Source organism: Rhinolophus sinicus, linkage group LG04, assembly GCF_036562045.2.
Source record: "Rhinolophus sinicus isolate RSC01 linkage group LG04, ASM3656204v1, whole genome shotgun sequence".
Lineage (NCBI taxonomy): Eukaryota > Metazoa > Chordata > Mammalia > Chiroptera > Rhinolophidae > Rhinolophus > Rhinolophus sinicus.
In genome coordinates this window covers 118,893,079-118,911,064 of record NC_133754.1, presented here as the reverse complement: position 1 = coordinate 118,911,064, position 17,986 = coordinate 118,893,079, and the positions used below count along the sequence as shown (strand labels likewise).

Here is a 17,986-nt window from a genome sequence, read left to right as displayed (position 1 = left end):
TTGTCTTCAACCTGTGTGGAAATGGGAGAAGACAGAAATTGAGATTGTTTCACGTGGCCCAGTGTTCCTGCAAAAAATACACTCAGCAAAAATCTCTAGAAGGTGATGCTAATGATGTAGCCAAATATGAATTGGCTTTGGCTTAATAATTAGGCTGCATTGTTTTTATTAGTTTCAGATGTAAAAAAACATGTAATAGACATTTACACCCCTCACAAAGTGATAACCCCCTTCCCCCAATCTACTAACCCTCTGACATCATATATAACTGTTATAATTCCATTGACTATTCCCTGTGCTGTTCTCCACATCCCATGACTATATATAGATATATATACATATATCTATATATAGTTTAATATATATATTTAAATTATATTAAATTATAGTTGACATTCAATATTATTCAGCTTCAGCTTCAGGTGTACAGCTCAGTGGTCAGGCATCTACATCATCCCTGAGGTGGTCTCCCTAATGAGACAAGTGCCCATCTGATACCCTACAGAATCTTTGTAACATTATTGATTGTATTCCCCAAATTATCTTTCATATCCCTGTGGCAATCTTGTGGCTACCAATTTGTGATTTCTAATCCCTTCACCTCCAGACAAAGAAAGACAAATACCATATGATCTCATTTATATGTGGAATATAAAGAACAGAATAAATGAACAAACTAAACAGAAATAGTCTCAGAGATATAAAGAAAAAACTGATGGTTGCTAGATGGGAGGGGGGTGGGGATAAGGGAGGGGGCTGCGTTTTGGATGTGTGAAATTAGCTTGTGTATAGAATTCTATTGCCAAGAGTGTGAAAGTAAGGTTACCCTCTGCAAAGCAATTCCCCAGTGTAAGGAGCTCTATCAATAGGAGTCGCCTTAACATTTACAATGTCTCTCTGGTCAAAAGCAGGGAGGAGAAAAAGAGTGTCCAGACTTTGCTTGAATGAATGAAAAAGAAAATTACAACCTCACTTCCTGTAGTGATGAATCTAGAGAGGAGATATATTACTGCAGGTAATAACTTATTTTGATTGATACACATACACAGGGAAGCCCGAAGGAAAAAATGGTCACATGTTCATAGGGTGGGGAAGAGAGAGAGGAGAGGGGAGAATATGTGTGTGTGTAAGTGGTAGGGGGTAGAAGAGGAGGAGGAAGAAGAAGGAGAAAGAGGAGGAGGAGAAGGATGGAGGCGAGGAACAAAGAGAGAAAGAGAGAGAAGAGGAAAAGAGAATGAAAATGAATCTGGCCAAGGCCTGTGTTTTCCACACCAGAGTTGTAGTCTGTGGGAAAAGATGGCTCAAAACCATTCATTTTCCAGTGATTACCAGCAATCCTCTAATTATCAGGGAAGGACTGGCCCATGTGGCAGACAAACCTAAATTCTTTCTTTTTGAGTCAGTTCTTATAAAGTAACATACCAGTAAATGTATTTGGCTATAAAACCCTTTGCACATGAGCATATATTCCCAGACCAGTGTGCAGCAGAACACATGTAGGAAGACAATATGTTAAATTATTCTGGTGCACTCTATTGGGGAAGAAAATCCTATATAGAGAAAAACAACAAAGCATTATTCAAATAACGTTCAATTTGTCCACTTATGTAACTATTCAATACATTATAAGCATATAAATGTATATACAACATTTATGTCAATAAATATATATAAAATGTGTACATAAGTTTTCCTCTCTTTTTTGAAAAGGGGTAATTAGTTAGTTACTGACATATCAGTAAATATCAGCAAACATACTTTCAGAGTTGGGGCCTATCATAACACTAGTAGTTATGAGTCCTCCATAAATAAAAACACTACGGGTTCTACTCTTAAGCTACTTTCAAATTCAAGGAAAAGTGAAATACACATATGCAACAAGATGGAAATTATACAATAATATAAAAATGTATTATAAACAAAAGAAACGTGCACATATATAATGGCATAGGGATTGGAATGATAGTTTTTTGAACTGAAAAGCAGAATAACAATATAATGGAAAACTCACAGGTTTTATAAAGAGGGGATCTTGGGAGAGAAACTCACCCTGACACGTTAGCTGGGTGAGCCTGGAAAAATTACTAACCTTTCTAAGTCTCAGTTACTTCATCTTAAATACGTGTATAAGTACATCCACATTGCAGGGTTACCGATTAAAAAAAAAAAAAAAAAAAGACAAGGAAAAGAAAAAGACGTGTATTGATCCTGATATTCAGTTTAGGATGGTTATCATTATTATTTTATTGCTATTGTCATTTTGGATTCAGTAGAGAGAGACATGATATAATCAGGTATTGGTTATCTTTCCTTTCACATTTCTGCAGAAGAGACTTTGTAAAGATTCCTTGTCTCCGGCAGTATCTTCATTTCATGCTGAATCTATCCTGAGAATGAAAAATTCCCTTCTAATTGAATGTTCCCTTTCCTCATTCAGGGATTTCGAACCTCACTCCAAAATTTTGTACACCCATTTGATCAATCGATTCGCCCCTGGTATGACTCTGCTTGATTTCTCATTTAATTCCACAGTCTGTCCCTTTGGTGCCCCTTTCCTAATCACAGTGCATTCCTGAATTCCTTTCCTGTCTTGCATTGGCTTCCTCTGCCCCTCACTGAGGGTGACAGTGAGCTGCTGAGGGAAGATGAGCTGCTTTCCAGTCCTGGCTTGTTGCGGATGCCCTCCGTGCAATCCTAGACACCCTTCGCCAAAGCCTGGAATTCTTTTACTCATGTCTGGTTGATTCATCTCCCACCTTCCACTGCAGTTTTCTAGTCAACACCATCTCCCCTTACATCTCAGTTGATAAGCTAGGTTCTGCCTTTTACTGGGAAGACAACGGACACCCAAAACCAATAGTCTACAAAGCACTGGCCAGAAATTCATGGGATTGTGTTTGATAAATTGCCGTTCTTCTTTTAATATGGTTTTAGATGACATGTGAGATTAATCATGGCATTAATTTTTAAAGTATTATTTTACCATGTCAAATGTAGTTTTAATTCTAAATTTTCATTTAAAAAATAATAGCAGTTTTTCTTATAAAATACATTTAATGAAAAAAGGTCAAAAGCATAATTATATATACTGCTTGGTTAATGTCATGGACCTCTGAAGACAATTTCTGTGAGTATATATTAAAGTACTATTTCCAAATTAAAGAACTATGTCAATAGATCAGGATGATTTGTTTGCTACTGTAAGATATATGATAATGTTTCCTATACATATAAAACATTAAATACATAATATTTTTAATTCAATTATAATCAATATGTTTTATTGATTCTAAAGACTATAATTTGGTATGAAAAACCACTCTGGTGATCTTTGGTTATTAAAAAGTGCTATTTACCTCAATATCAAGGCATCCAGCTATATGATTATAATAGACAGTTAAACAGGGTATTATCTCAAAGTCACAACAGTATAACTCATAGGCCTGTCATTATTCTAAGAAGAAAGTTGTTAGTATAAATAGATTAGATGACTATCTCCTCAAAAAGCCTGAAGAAGAGAAATGCTTATATAAGTAAATAATAATAATAATAATAACAATAATAATAACTACCACCACAACTAACAATGAGTGCTTATGAGTTATCAGGTATTTTGCTAAACACTTTACCTCTCATTTATTTCTGGGGACCAAGTGTAAATATTCTGGCATTTGGCTGAAACAAATGGACTTCAAGGTAAAACTGTTACAAACACAGGCTGTTAATAATAATACTTAATAATAATAAAATAATAATCATAATTAGAGCAACAAGTTATTTATAATGTGTCAGATATTCCACCGAGTATTGTATATCTATGATCTCAGGTAATCCCCAAAATTGCACCATGGGACCACTACTAATATCTTCATGTCACTGACTGGCACTCAGAGCTCTGAGATAATAAATAACTTGCCCAAGGACACATAATTTGCAAGTGTCAGAGTAAGGATTCAGTCTGGACCTTACTTAAAGCCAATATCTATAAGTATATTTTCAACCATAATTTGCTATAACTTGCATCCTCAAAATAGAAGATCACACATCCATTTGTGATCTAACAATGGACAATATGGTGAATGTTTAAATTAAAAAAAACAGTAGCTTGCTAGGACGGCAGCACCCTAGTGACCTCTACTCAGAGAAGTCCACACTCAACATCATGGAAAGAGCCAGAAACTTACTTCTTTCTCCCAAGCATTTGAGATGTATAAATTATAAAAAGAAAAGAAATCAAAATTTGTGGAAGCATGTGATAGAGAACCATACTTTATTTATAAAGGCAATGAGACATTTAATAAATGTCTTTTTGTGTTGTTCCTTTATTTTAAATTAAATCCTCCATACACCTAATATGTCACTATGTGATTAAAAAATATCTGTTACTAAGTAATGGCAGGAAACTATGAGAGGATAAGACATTTGTGATCTAACAATGGACGGGATGAACCAAATACAAATTGGCCCCATAACAAGTGAGGTATTTCCTGCTGTTAAAAATACAGAAGTTACGATTTTGATCTGAAGCACAAGTTTTGATTTTCATTCAATTATCCACTCATCAGATATGTTTACTGAATAAGTAAGCAGCTCTGTAATTAAGGTCTTAGAGAAGAAAGACAAAGACCCTGGTCTCAAGAATATTACATTTTAGTGAGTCATATCTACATTTTCTTAAGTATGCATATTTAGAAAGAAATTCTTGGATTTTTCCCAGACTGTAAGAGAACTTCTCTGAAAATAGATGACTCAATCATACAAAATGTACTGAGTCTGGTGAACTACAGGTAGCCTTATGACAATGGTAATTTTCAATAAAATAATTGGAGTGAAAATAATACTGTGAGTTAGGAGTTTCCTCAGTAGAGGTGTTAATACACTCTGGCTCATTAGAGGATTGTGTCAAAGAAGGTTGGGCTGAAGTTTGCTTTCATTCGTTCTGTGTCTTTTTCAAGCTCCCTTCCCCAGTTATTTTCCAGGCTTTAAAGTGCTCCCTATTATTTTGACCAAATGTGCACTCTGATGGAAAGGACGAGATACTTTCAGCAGAATTACTTAATTAGGTTTAAGTAAGCAGTACATGCCAAAGTAGGGTAGGTTTGCTTTCTAGCCATAAAAATGTGCCTGCGATGCATGCTGTGTTCCTGAGTAATGAAACACAGTGATTGATGTGATGATAAAACAATGAAGGGAAGGATAAAGCCTGAGAGATAAAAATCTCAAAAGGGAAATAAAGTAGGGTAGCAGCTGCCCCCATCTTAATTGAAGCATAAATTTCAGGAACAGGATCTGAGGTTTAATTTCAAGCACATATTGGGAGAGAGTTTAGTGTGTGTTTGTGTATGTGTATACCCATGTGTGCGATGAAAAACACATAAGTTAAATTATTTTCTTCCTATGTATGGAAAGTTTTCAAACCATTTGTAAAAAAGAAAACAGTTGCAAATGTAGACATTTATTAGTTATCACTGAAGGACATTCATTTAGTCAGCATTTAACAGAGACTAACTGAATTAATGATGAGCAAGAACTGTTCTAGGCACTGGCTATACAGCAGACTAGAAATCATACAACATTTCTACATTCACCGGACTGAATGCTCTTAGTTTATCTTTTCTCCCTGCAAAGACCTTCCTTATCCATATCCGCACTCTATGCCAGAATAATTTTCTTAAAGTAAAGACTACATTACATCACTTTCATATTTATAACCACCACAGCAGGCCACGCAAAATGCTCCAGTCCAGCTCCTACATACAAGGTGTGATCAAGCAATATGGTGAATGTTTAAATTAAAAAAAAAAAATATATATATATATATATATAAATATATATATATATATATATATATATTACTGTAAAAGACACATTTCCATTAATCCCCCTCAAAACACTCCCCCTGTCTTCGAACCCACTTATCCCATCATTCTTGCCACTTTCTGAAGCAGTTCTGGAAGTCCTCTTTTGTGAGTGTCTTTAGTTGCGCTGTCGTGCCTGCCTCAATGTCCTGAATCATTTTGACTTTGGGGAAGAGCCAGAAGTCACACAGTGCCAGATCCGGTGACTAAGGTGGATGAGGACACACTGTAATATTTTTATTTGACAGAAATTGCCATATACCAGAAGGAATGTGTGACACAGAACATTGTCATGATGGAGGATGATTTACGGCACACTTTAAAACACACCTTCTCTCAACCATAGCTCACACCAACTGACTGCACTGCACAAGTTGAAAGTTGTCACACACTGTTACTAAGTTGACGTGCCGCTTCCCATATTGAAAATCTCTGCCTTTCCATTGGATGGCACTGGACAGCAGCATCCACCGCATTTGTGATCACAATGGAAAGGCTCTGTGTCACACATCACTTCTGGTACAGCAATTTCTGTCAAATAAAAACATTTTCCTCCACCTTATTTACTGGATCTCACATTGTGTGACTTCTGGCTCTTCCCCAAAGTCAAAATGATCATGAAAGGTAAATGTCTTGAATCGATTCAAGACATGGAGGCAGCCACAACAGCGCAACTAAAGACACTCACAAGAGAGGACTTCCAGAACTGCTTCAGAGAGTGGCAAGGACAATGGAATAAGTGTGTTCAAAGCAAGGGGGAGTGTTTTGAGGGGGATTAATGGCAATATGTTTTTTACTATAATAATTTTTTTTTATTTAAACATTCACTGTATTATTTGATGACACCTTCATATTTATGCATAACTAATGTCTTCTTTCATTCCTCCTTACACTTCAGTGTCAAGCTTTCCATTCTCCAAACTTAACAATATACCCCATGGCGACTCTGCCAGACTGTTCCCTGAGCCTAGAATGCCTTCACACCTATTTCCCATCAATTACAATTCTCCCCACTTTTTAGCTGTGCAGCTGAAATGCCTGTTAACCCTCAAATATTTTCTAATACTCTTCTCAGTTTTAACAGTCCTTCATCTTAGCTTTTGGAGAATATTACTTGAAATACAGTAAAGTTTTCAATGCATTTTGCCTGGAGTAAGCTGTTTACATGTGTTTTACTTTGTGAGTGTGAACTACACCAGGGCAGGTCTGGAAGGGTTGCTAATTTGTTTCTGGCCACATACTACTTTACATGTGGTTGACATTTAAAGAAATGTTTGAAGAGCAAATAAGTATGTAGCCAAAAATACGTAAGATTCATATGAGCCTTTTCACGATGGAATAAACTACATCCCTCAGTTCTTTTAAAAGATTTTATTTTCAGAAGACCTCAGAATAAGAGTAGTGGCACAGGTGAGAATGTTCACTGCTCTCTGCAGAGAGGAAGGGACACACTGCATACACAGGTACTACTTCAGTGTTTTTTGTGAACCACCTTGGAGACTGCATATCCCATTACATGGGGCATGCTGTCATCAGAAGAGCTTTGAGAAATCTCACCTTTTATGTCCTGTCTTTATAACTTAACATTCCTTTTATGTACAAGTATATGGTAATGTAATCCTGAGCTAGGCAGATCTTTACTTTAAAAATGCTTTAAGAAAGAAAAAAAATGCTTTTAAGCTAAGGAACATTACAAATTTTTATGGCTTTATTGTGAACTTCTGAGAAATAGAATTGGAAAGTCTTGACACTCTATTTTACTTTATGGAGAAGCTAACATGTATCACCATAAAAAATGCACCTGCCATTCTTAAAACAAAGAACAAAAATGAATTTAAAAGTAATATAAACTATAAAACTGTAAAATATAAATTTTCTGTTCATTTTAAAATGAGTTAACCTTTAACTGGGAAAATATATGAATGCACTTTAACACCTTTTATGTCTACAGGGCCCTTCTAAATCATGTTTTTATACAGAACAGTGAAATGTACTATCTTTGTACTGCTAATCAACAGGATTCACTTCAAAAGACTGTACGAAGAAAAAGAAGTTATGTTTCTTAATACTTGGGTCAAAAGTACTTAACATTTTTTTCTATACTGATGGCATATACAGTTCAGAAAGAATTAAAATATGTATCTCACAAATAGAGAACTCTTTGTGACAAGATCAATAATTACAAATAACTAAATTGTCACATGATTATTTATCTTCAAAATATATTTAATTTCCTCCTTCCTCCTTTTTTTTTGAAGTCTGATGTTTTAATATGGAACCCAGTTTTGTTGAAAATATTGAAATAAACATAATCAGGATGAAATTATTTTGGACACAGAGAATAAGACTTAAAAGCTTAGGATTATGGAAATCTACTCGTATCATGGAACATTCTTGCTATATTTATTTGCTAGATATTAATACTATGAAGCATGGAACTAGGTTGAGCCCTATTCCACAAAAGCACCCGGCATTTTGATGTTTCTTTCATTTACAGACTGGCAGGACTCTTCTAAATGTGGATAACCCACCTTACCACTTAACAGGACAAACAGTTATCTACTAAACCAGTTCATCAAATAAGGGTTTCTGTTTGACTTTGATGATCTATGCTATTTCCAACAGATTTGAAAATTGTGACCATTTGAGTTTTGTACTCTGATGAGAAGTAAGTTATATAGACAAGTAAGGCATTAGGGGATTGGGAAATGATATTTATTAAACTTTAGAGAATCAATTATTTTCAAACACTTTAGAAATTCTCATCTACATGCAAATAACTATCTTAGGCTATAATTTATTGACTGAATTCCATTTACTTTATTTTCAGAAAGTAAGAAAGCTATATTTGTTTAAAAAATGTAAACAGTTCAAGTGACCTGGAATAATATTTTTCTATTGTTTTCTAAATAAATGAAATATATATATATATAAAAAGTATATATATATATATATATATATACTTTTTTCTTTCTTTCTTTCTTTTTCTATAATTGATCTTAAAAGAAAATCTTGCTTTGGAATACATAAAATTCAAAGAAGCTATAAAAGCTTTGATGGTCTTAAAGTCTGAGTACAAGAGTTACTTGTGGTTTCCTCAGGTAATTGTTGATAAATTTAAATTATGTTATAGAGGAGGAAGAGAGTTAAAGAGATAAGAGGATCTGACCTAACTATAGGTAATAGTTGAGAAGGGTTTCCAGAATGCAATAGACAAAGTACAAAAAAAGAGTACTTGAATAAGAGTATACTATTTTAAATTCTAGAAGCCACAATAATAATAAAGGATGTCATTGTATTACCATTTTAAATAATACTTAGATGAACAATTTAGAATGATAAATACTTACAAAGAAATAAAAGGCAGAATAACAGTATAATCTTCTAAATTAGAGTAACCTTGAAGCGTATTTACAAGATCATATGCTATGAATTGATATATTTCTATAATATAAATACTTAATGGCAACACTTTTATTACTGTACCTTCAAAAGTACAACTGTTTATTCCATTATAGTTCAGTAGTTACTTAAAGAGGAAATCTCTATAGCTTGCATTTTGTTGGCTATTGCATTAAACTAGCATCCATAGTATTCTTGGGTCTGCTTTATATGTATCCTAAAATAACTTCTGTCTCCTCTTGAGAAAAAAGGGACTGAATTACGACTGTATATGTAGTCTTGAATCCAAGAGATCACCATTCTTTAACGACCTGTTCAGTGGACTTAGAAAACAAATAGAAAAACTATACATTATTCAATACTTTTTGGCAGCACACTAAAGCCCTTAGAGCAGTGATAAAGGATCAGATGTCTCCCTCAAATCTTACCTGGTTTAGTCTTTTCAAAAATCCAACCCTTGCTGTCTACCATGCAAATCACTTGGCCACTGGGTGAAATCCAAACTGGGTAGTTGATCATGATAATTCCAACATGTCATGGGCAGCAGTAGCTCTCAGATTCCCACAAGCCAACTGCTTGAAATGAACCTGCAACAAACAAGGTATTTCTTCATTTTAATTGAAAAATAGTGAACCATGTCCTAGGTCCAGGAGGCATCACTACTTAATCAATAAAGAAATAATAAAGGAGTGTGTGAGAGGCTATAAATGGCTCTCAAGATGCTGATAAACATGAAAGCCAGAAGACTGGAGTTTATGGGCTGTAGAAGGTGCTTTTTGTAGGATTCATGCTCTTGTTCATGTGATTATCGATCTATTTAAGCGATCAGTATAAGAAAACATGATTAATATTGAGATACACATTTTATCGTGTGTACCCCTTCTCCTTCATGTAGGTGACCACTTGGAGTACTCAGAGTATTTTCTCACTCTACCCATCATAATCTCAGGGTAACTAGACAACGAGGTTCAATAAGCCAGAACTCATCGACAGCTAGAGGAAAATCCATAGAAAGGTCTACCCTAAAGTCAGTTTCTTCTGTGAGTTTCAACACTTCAGTCAATGTCAACATTCCCAGTATAAAAATTGCATTGTCTCTGCAGGATAGTGTGTGAGAAACACTTTTCAGGGTTATATGTGAGATGCTGCAAATTTAGCACCCACCATTATCCATATCAAGATACAGACTACAAGACAGTAACCAACATAAACATGTAGCCAGAGTTTGGACATAATGGAATGACCAGAACCCAGGAAAGTAATTAGATAATTAATTTTGGAGCCATTTACCACATAATCAATGGCTCAACAATTTATGTTTATGAGAGTAAATGTTGCATTTAAACTTCATAAGCATATTTAACTTCCATTCAAGGACAAAAACCCCATGTACAATCAACAACTTTTAATTGCACTGATAACTGCCCCATGAATAACTCTGTACAATAGAAATTTAGAAAGATACCAAATGAACAGATTTGCTCCTTGGTCTTCCCAGGATAGCTTTTAATACCTATTAGATTTTTTTTTTTTAGCTACAACAACCATATTTAATTATTCATATACCAAAACAAATTTATTGTTATTATTTTCTAAGTAGTGCAAAATAAATGACTGAGAGGTTATTCAAGTCTGAAGGGGGACTTATGTGAGTGATTATGTGCTGCAGAGTCAGGGACACAGGTGCAAAAACTGATTTTAACAAGCCACAAAATGATATATCCTCATGCACCTGTGATAAGAGATTCAAGTATTCCCAGAAGTCAATGTGGAGACTTTATTAAAAGACACAGTAGTGAGATATCCTATTGTGCCATTTCAGCAAGAATGTCAAGATGGCAAGGACTGAAGTTAAGTATATACCTTAGACTAAAATGTAACACTACAAAATAAGTCCTTAAAAAAATAGATATATAATCGTGGGCACAAAATGACCATTCTGCAATTCAGAACAGGAGTGTTATGTTGGTGCTATTGCTGAGACCACATAAATACACACACACAAATGGCCAAAATTTTCTAATCTATTGATCCAAGCTCTCATATTCTTTGAACTAAACCTCAGTCAGTTTCTGAATGCAAAATGTTTCTATTCATGCCAAAAATTATTGTATTTCTCTTCTTCTTTGAGGCAGTCTGAAAATTATCAAATCAATTCCTTTATTTAAAAAAAAAATCTGTTTTCATGACTGATACTCCTTTTTGGTCTGTTGACAGCCATCCAGGATATTTGAACAAGTCATATACTACTAGTGGACACAATGACTGAAGTGTTAATAAACATAACCTCCAACCTCCCAAACTTACTATAAAGCAAGGGATTTTTGAAAACAACTTGCTTTGCAAGCCCCCATCTGTGCCCTAGTGTGACTTCTCATACTTTAGTTCTGCGACTTACTATAAAAGAGTGAAAATAAGCAATCCACTGAAAATAAGCATACCTACTTGCTTTCTACAATGGATTTATTTCATTATACAGAAACAATGCTATTGATCCCTTCTTTGACTGGGTAGGTTTTCTGTATTTTCTGTTTTTCGGTAGTGATGGTTTTCCACTGACCATTGACGACTGATTTATCCATTAACCCACTTACTCATTCCACAAATTTTAAACGAGCACTTTAGTTCTGCTAAGTATGGAATGAGGTGCTCAGATACAAAATAAAAAGACACATATTCTCCCCAAAAAAGATTACTGTCTATTCTATTATTATTTGTTAACGTATCTTTGTAAGCAAAATTGGTGGCAACATTAGACCAAATCAAAATAATTGGCTTTATTTTATATCCCACCCACTGTGACTGGACCATGAGATTTTATGAAGTTGGTTAGTAAGCAAAGCAGTATAAGCTAAGGGCAAAGCTACATTATACAATGACTGATTCACCCACTTGACTCATGTAATGTTTGTACTGACTAGGATGGTTTTGTGTCAGTCTGAAGTCTTTCTCCACAGGCTCATTGACAGACTGAGTCAAAATGGTTCAGAAAATCTGACCAATTAGGTGGTGATAGTACATTAATATTTCTGGCATCCAATATGGAGGCAGTACCTCTCAAATACGTGTATTAGGCATCACAGTACAATTCTGTGTGTTCTGTATCATGAGTTAACAGATTGTGGAAGGAGGACACTATTATCTCACACAATAAGTTCATTCACATATTTTTGTATTATCATTCCATATATTTTCTCAAAGAGGATATAAAAAATTAAATGTATATATTCTTGTCAAAGACAAGCCCATGAGGTGTTCATAAAAAGTACAATACCATGGCATTGGTTTGAAACTTTATTATAATAACAATTTCAGAATAAAAAGAATATTTAAAATTTTCAGTTTTCTTTCTTCAAATATGTTATTAAACAGGAACATAAAAACAAAAAGTACAGATAATGTTTTTAAAAATACTCAGACATTAAGTGATTTTTACTAAACTCAGCATGGTTTCAAAACAGCTTAATTTTCTCATCTTATATTTCCTGAGTCTCTGCTTATTACAGGGATGACGAGTCTAAAATCAAGCCTTTTAAAAATAAATGATATTCTTATTTTTGATCAACTTGTGTTCTTTTAAAAATAAATTTTCAATGATTGCATTGTATTGTATGCAAATTATGCCCCAATAATGTTCATTTAAAATGTTTTAATGAATTTTTGACAATATTCAAAGAGGTTCTAGGTGGGGGCGTGGTATGCAGAACCTATTGATAAAATAGTGTTCTATACACATTTAAAACAAAACAAGACAAAATGAAAATTGAAAAAGCCTAAGAAATGAAAACATTCACAAACCCTGTTTTCTTGTTTCTTGGTCTGGCCTTAAGTGCTCTGTAAATTCTGTCTTCTATGCCTTTTGTTATGCACACTTCTACTACCCTTTCAGTTTATCTTACTGCTTTGAAGAAAGCTTTCCAGAGGATCCTCTCAGCACTCAGGTATTCATTGATTTGTACGGGTTGATGTGTTGCTCTTTAAACTTTATCTCAGGGATGCGCGTCATCTTCCTCATGGAGGTATGCTGCATAGCCCTCTGGGTGGCTGACGTAAGGAGAAGAATGCTCAGCATTCTGGGAGCTCAGGGCTTTTGCTAAACGACTGCTTGGGACATTTTGCAAGCTTTATATCAAAGTCACTCATTTTCCTGCACACACATCAAAAATATAAACATCGAGAATGTAGGAATAGGTAGGTTTTCAACGATGGAAGTTATGAGGCTTTCTGCCTTAGAAATTTCACATGTATCCCATTTTGTCAGTGAAATTGGAAAAGGGAAGGTACCACCAATATTTAGTCACAAGCTTATTGCTTCTAAATTCTTTTTCCCCCCTATATTTAGTTAGATGTAAAAGTCACAGATTATTTCCCTGCAAGAAGGGACCATCAACAAAGATCCATGTTACTTCTATGTGCCAATTGCTATTGGTTTTATACGTAGTTTCTCATTTAATTTCTCCAAAACCTTGTGAAGTACGTATTATAATAATGTCCACTTTATGGTGATGAAAATAGGGATCAGAGAATTTAAGTTACTTGCCCAAAGACATAGAGCCTTTGAAAAATGGAGCTGAGATATGCAGTTAATTGATAGTTCTGTATTGTCAATTAATTCTAAGTTGTTCTAAATTGAATTTGAATGATTTGACTAATCTACACATGAAAATCTGAGTCTCAGGGAAATTAAGTGACATACCAGAGGTCATTAAGATCACAGTAGAGGCTGGATGAGCACCTTCACCCATGATGTATCTGTGTTTCTTATACACCACTCTCTTCCCCAGCTTACTCAGCGTTGTGTCTAAACCTTTATAGATTTTCAATTCACTTGATTTTAAAGAACCATGCTTTGGGTAGGTTTTATTTTAGAAAGAAGATACCAAAGCCAACAAACAAAGTAACAGGATTTCTGAATACTGGATTTTAAAGGAGCTTAATTTTCTGAAAGCAACAGATGACATCTTTCTCCCTCTTTCAAGCCATATTTTTCGAATGAAAAAGGCATAGACACAAACATAAGATCATGTGGCTAGACTGTGACAAAAACCTATGATTAGAGGAAACTATAAATAGCACACTGGTGTTTTGCTGATCCCCATTTTGTATGTTTAGCTACAATATTAGTAATTACAAAATTGAAATAATCTTCCAAGATATTCAGTTATTATTTTCCTTTCAGAAACCCAGCAGGAGGCTCCCTAAGTGATATAAAACAGAATCAAGGGCAACTGTATCAATATCCGAAAACCCAGTGTCTGATACTTCAACACAAACAATTCTCCATGTTTCTTTCTTTGCTCAAAAATACCTGAATTCTGAATTTGATTATTACTTGGAAACTTTGCCAATTAAAATAGGCCATATTCCTGTTTGCATTTTCTTAAAAGGAGGAGTATAATTAGTCACATACCCAGATTTTCCACAAATGAAACTTGTGTCCATCTTTTTTCCTTCCTTTCCTGCTTTCTCCTTTCTTCCTCTTTCATCCATTTCATCCTTTTCTATTGTCTTCCCTTTCTTTATTTCCATCCTTCCTTTTATCCTATCTTCTTTCCCTTCCATTTTGCCTTTTCATTTCAACAAACATTTACACATCTATTTTTTAAACTAAAATTTATTGGGGTGACAATGGTTAGTAAAATTACATAGGTTTCAGGTGTACAATTCTGTAACACATCATCTATGTATCACACTGAGTGCTCACCACCCAGTCAGTTCTCCTTTCATCACCATATATTTGACCTCATTATCCTCATCTACCACCCCCCTCCCCTAATGTCTGTATGCTGTGCTGGGCTGAGGACAACTGCACGTACAAAGACTCAGTTCCTGCCCAGGCGTTGCTCATAGCCTAGTCGGGTGAACAGAGAAGCAAACCAATATATAATGGAAGGGGGTTAGGATCCAAACCAGTATTGGCTCCTTCAAAATACATCGGCTTTGAGTAGTAAAATAGTTCATCATTTGTCTCTAGCTTGGCTTGGCCTGATGAAGTTAGAATTTATGAATAAAATTTAATCATCACCAGGAAGCTCCTAAATACCTCACATACTCTGAGTTTCCTACGGTTTAGAGAGGGATTCTTTAAATCATCAGAGCTCACAAACAAATGCCTCAGGGTCAGCGGGGCCACTTAAATGTAAATATAACTTGATTGACTACAACCAGGAGTCAAAGGGCCCACAGTGAACTGAAGAAAGCAGGCTTAGCCTCTAAGGGCTTTACAAACAACATTTTAAACATGATGTTTGCTAGACAGGACACATTTGTGAGCTAGTTTTGGTCCTTAATCACTACTATGAGATTCTGCTTTACAACTATTGAGGAGTCACCAGCCACTTCTATATAGAAATGGGTCCCATTCCCCCACCTGTTCACGAAATCCATGGTGGATAAAAAGTTCTATTCAAGAAATCTTTCTAGTGGGAAAAACAAACAAACAAATAAACAAATAAAAAATGCCTTCTGGAGTAGATCATCAAAATCACCAAGGAGTCCTTGGGCCCACATACCAAAATTAGTAACTCCTCATTTTTTGGAGTGAGATTGGGAATTCTGTAGATGACAGTTCACTAGATTACACTTAGACACACTAATGTTTAAGAACCACTCTTTTAGACCAAAGCCTATTTTTGACATTTCTCAATACTTTCCCTCATTTTTAATTTATAATATTTATTTCACTATTAATTTCAAATAAATTGGCATAGTTTTGAAAAATGATTATTCCATGAATTGTATAAAAATTGAGAAATCTCCTTTAATGATCAATGTTTTCGCTTCAAATATTTAAGTACTTATTATAATGTGCAATATATACATGATTTTCATCACTCTTTTTATTTAATATAGCATTAATTTTTTGATCCTAAAAGACTCCCTAAGGTTAGAGAGAAACTAAGTGGACAGCTGGAAACATCGCAAATAGTACAGATTAGTCATAATAAGAAGGGAGGAATCAAGTTCCCTTTGGTATAAAGGATCCCACACCTAGAATGGGAAACAAGACATGAAGCGAGTGTAGTGCTCTCATTGTGACCTCCATTTCACAAAGAAACTTAATGTTTCTGTACATGAGCACCCTCAATAACGGTCCCACACATAGCATAAATTTGACAGCAATTACACTTCCTGATGGCTGCAGTTAGCATAGTTGAGATTCATAGCCCCTTTTAGAGGGGTGGTGGTGGTGGTAGGTTGTTTCAGGAGTTAGACAGCATTCCAGAAAGAAGGGGTAGGAAAATAATAGGTATCTGGCAAATGATCACTGTAAATTAGTGTGTCATGCTGAATGCTTTATATCTATGTTCTTATTTAATCTTCACAACAAACCTGGGAGGCCGATGTTATTATTCCCAGTTGGTGATTGAGAAGACCTAGGGTCAGCGAAGATAAGTAGCTTGCCTCAGATCAAAAATCTAAAAGGGAGAAGTAGGATTTAAACTCCCGACTTCTTGATTGTATAGACCCTGCTTTTTCTGACATAATAAACGTGCGGCATTTATTTATCATGTCAATTTGCTTTTTCCACCCCGACAATAAACCCAGTTCAGCCAGTTTTCTCTCCTATTTCTAATGCGTTCTCTCCTCTACCACTGTATTCTACTTTATCCCAATATCAGGCACATAGAGATAAAATACAACAAAGACAATGTAATTTTGTTTTTTGGTTGGTTTTATTTTGGCTGTCCAGAAATCAACATACCGCTCTTCCTATTAGCTCTCTGATTTTTATTAGGAGAGCAGGATGGAGTTTCATTGTTATTGTATATTGCATTATTAACATAAGGATAATCTTGAAGGGAAGGCCTTCTTTCTACTGCAGCTTGGGAATGAGGGCAGCTTGTATGTAACTTAAATTCAAGTAATTTGATCTGATTTGGAAGCTTGAAAAAAGACTACAAAGATATATGTCTATATATCTATACATCTATATATTATATATATATATACACACACATCTATATATATCATATATATACACAATCTATATTTTATATATATATATATATAATATATATATATATATATATATATATATATATATATAAAGGTCAGACTCATAATAGTGGTGGCTAAAATACTAGGTTTTCCTGCAATGTGACTGTTCATTTTTCCAGCACTTACCTTCCCCAAGCTTACTTGTTCTTGTCCATATGCCTATTTTGTGAATCCTGAGTCTCCTTCTGCTAAATTATTTTCCTGCTTAAGAGAACCAGGGTCATTTTCCAATACTTATAACTAAAAAACCCTGACTGATACAGATTTTTTTTCCCCAAGTGATGGAAAATCTACTAGGACCCAGCTGGGAGACTGACCCAAAGTAGCCTGGTGTGTATCAAAGAGAACAATCAAAAAGAAAGAAAAGCAGGACAATCAAAAATTGAATAGCAAAACTGTGGCTCAAATTATGATGCAACTAGTAAAATAAAAAATAAAATGAAAAACCATTACCTAGTACGTTTCAAATCAGATATTTTAGCAAATGCCTTAATTGTCCTATTTATCAATGTTTTTAAGGAGAATGCTGAGAATGAGTTCCAGATATGAAGGGATAGTTAAAGAACTTTACAATAAAGATATGCTAAATTAGAAGTAATTTGCTTTACAAACAGACATACTTATAAGTCCTTTAAAATGGGAGCACCCTGATATGTAACATCAGATTCAACTGACATGAATTTGGCTGACGCTTTTCTAGTTCTGGGCCAAGGAGTCATTGGCAC

General features: G+C 34.7%; 1 protein-coding gene across 4 annotated transcripts in view; it reads right to left on the bottom strand.

The window, feature by feature from the left end:
* LINGO2 (leucine rich repeat and Ig domain containing 2) overlaps positions 1 to 17,986 on the bottom strand; it is a 1,139,090-nt gene that overhangs the window by 289,567 nt on the left and 831,537 nt on the right. For all 4 annotated transcript variants that reach the window (XM_074330289.1, XM_019736291.2, XM_019736290.2 and 1 more), the window contains one exon: positions 9,689 to 9,847. The gene's annotated coding sequence lies outside the window, so the exon portion shown is untranslated. The remainder of the gene's footprint in view (positions 1 to 9,688; positions 9,848 to 17,986) is intronic.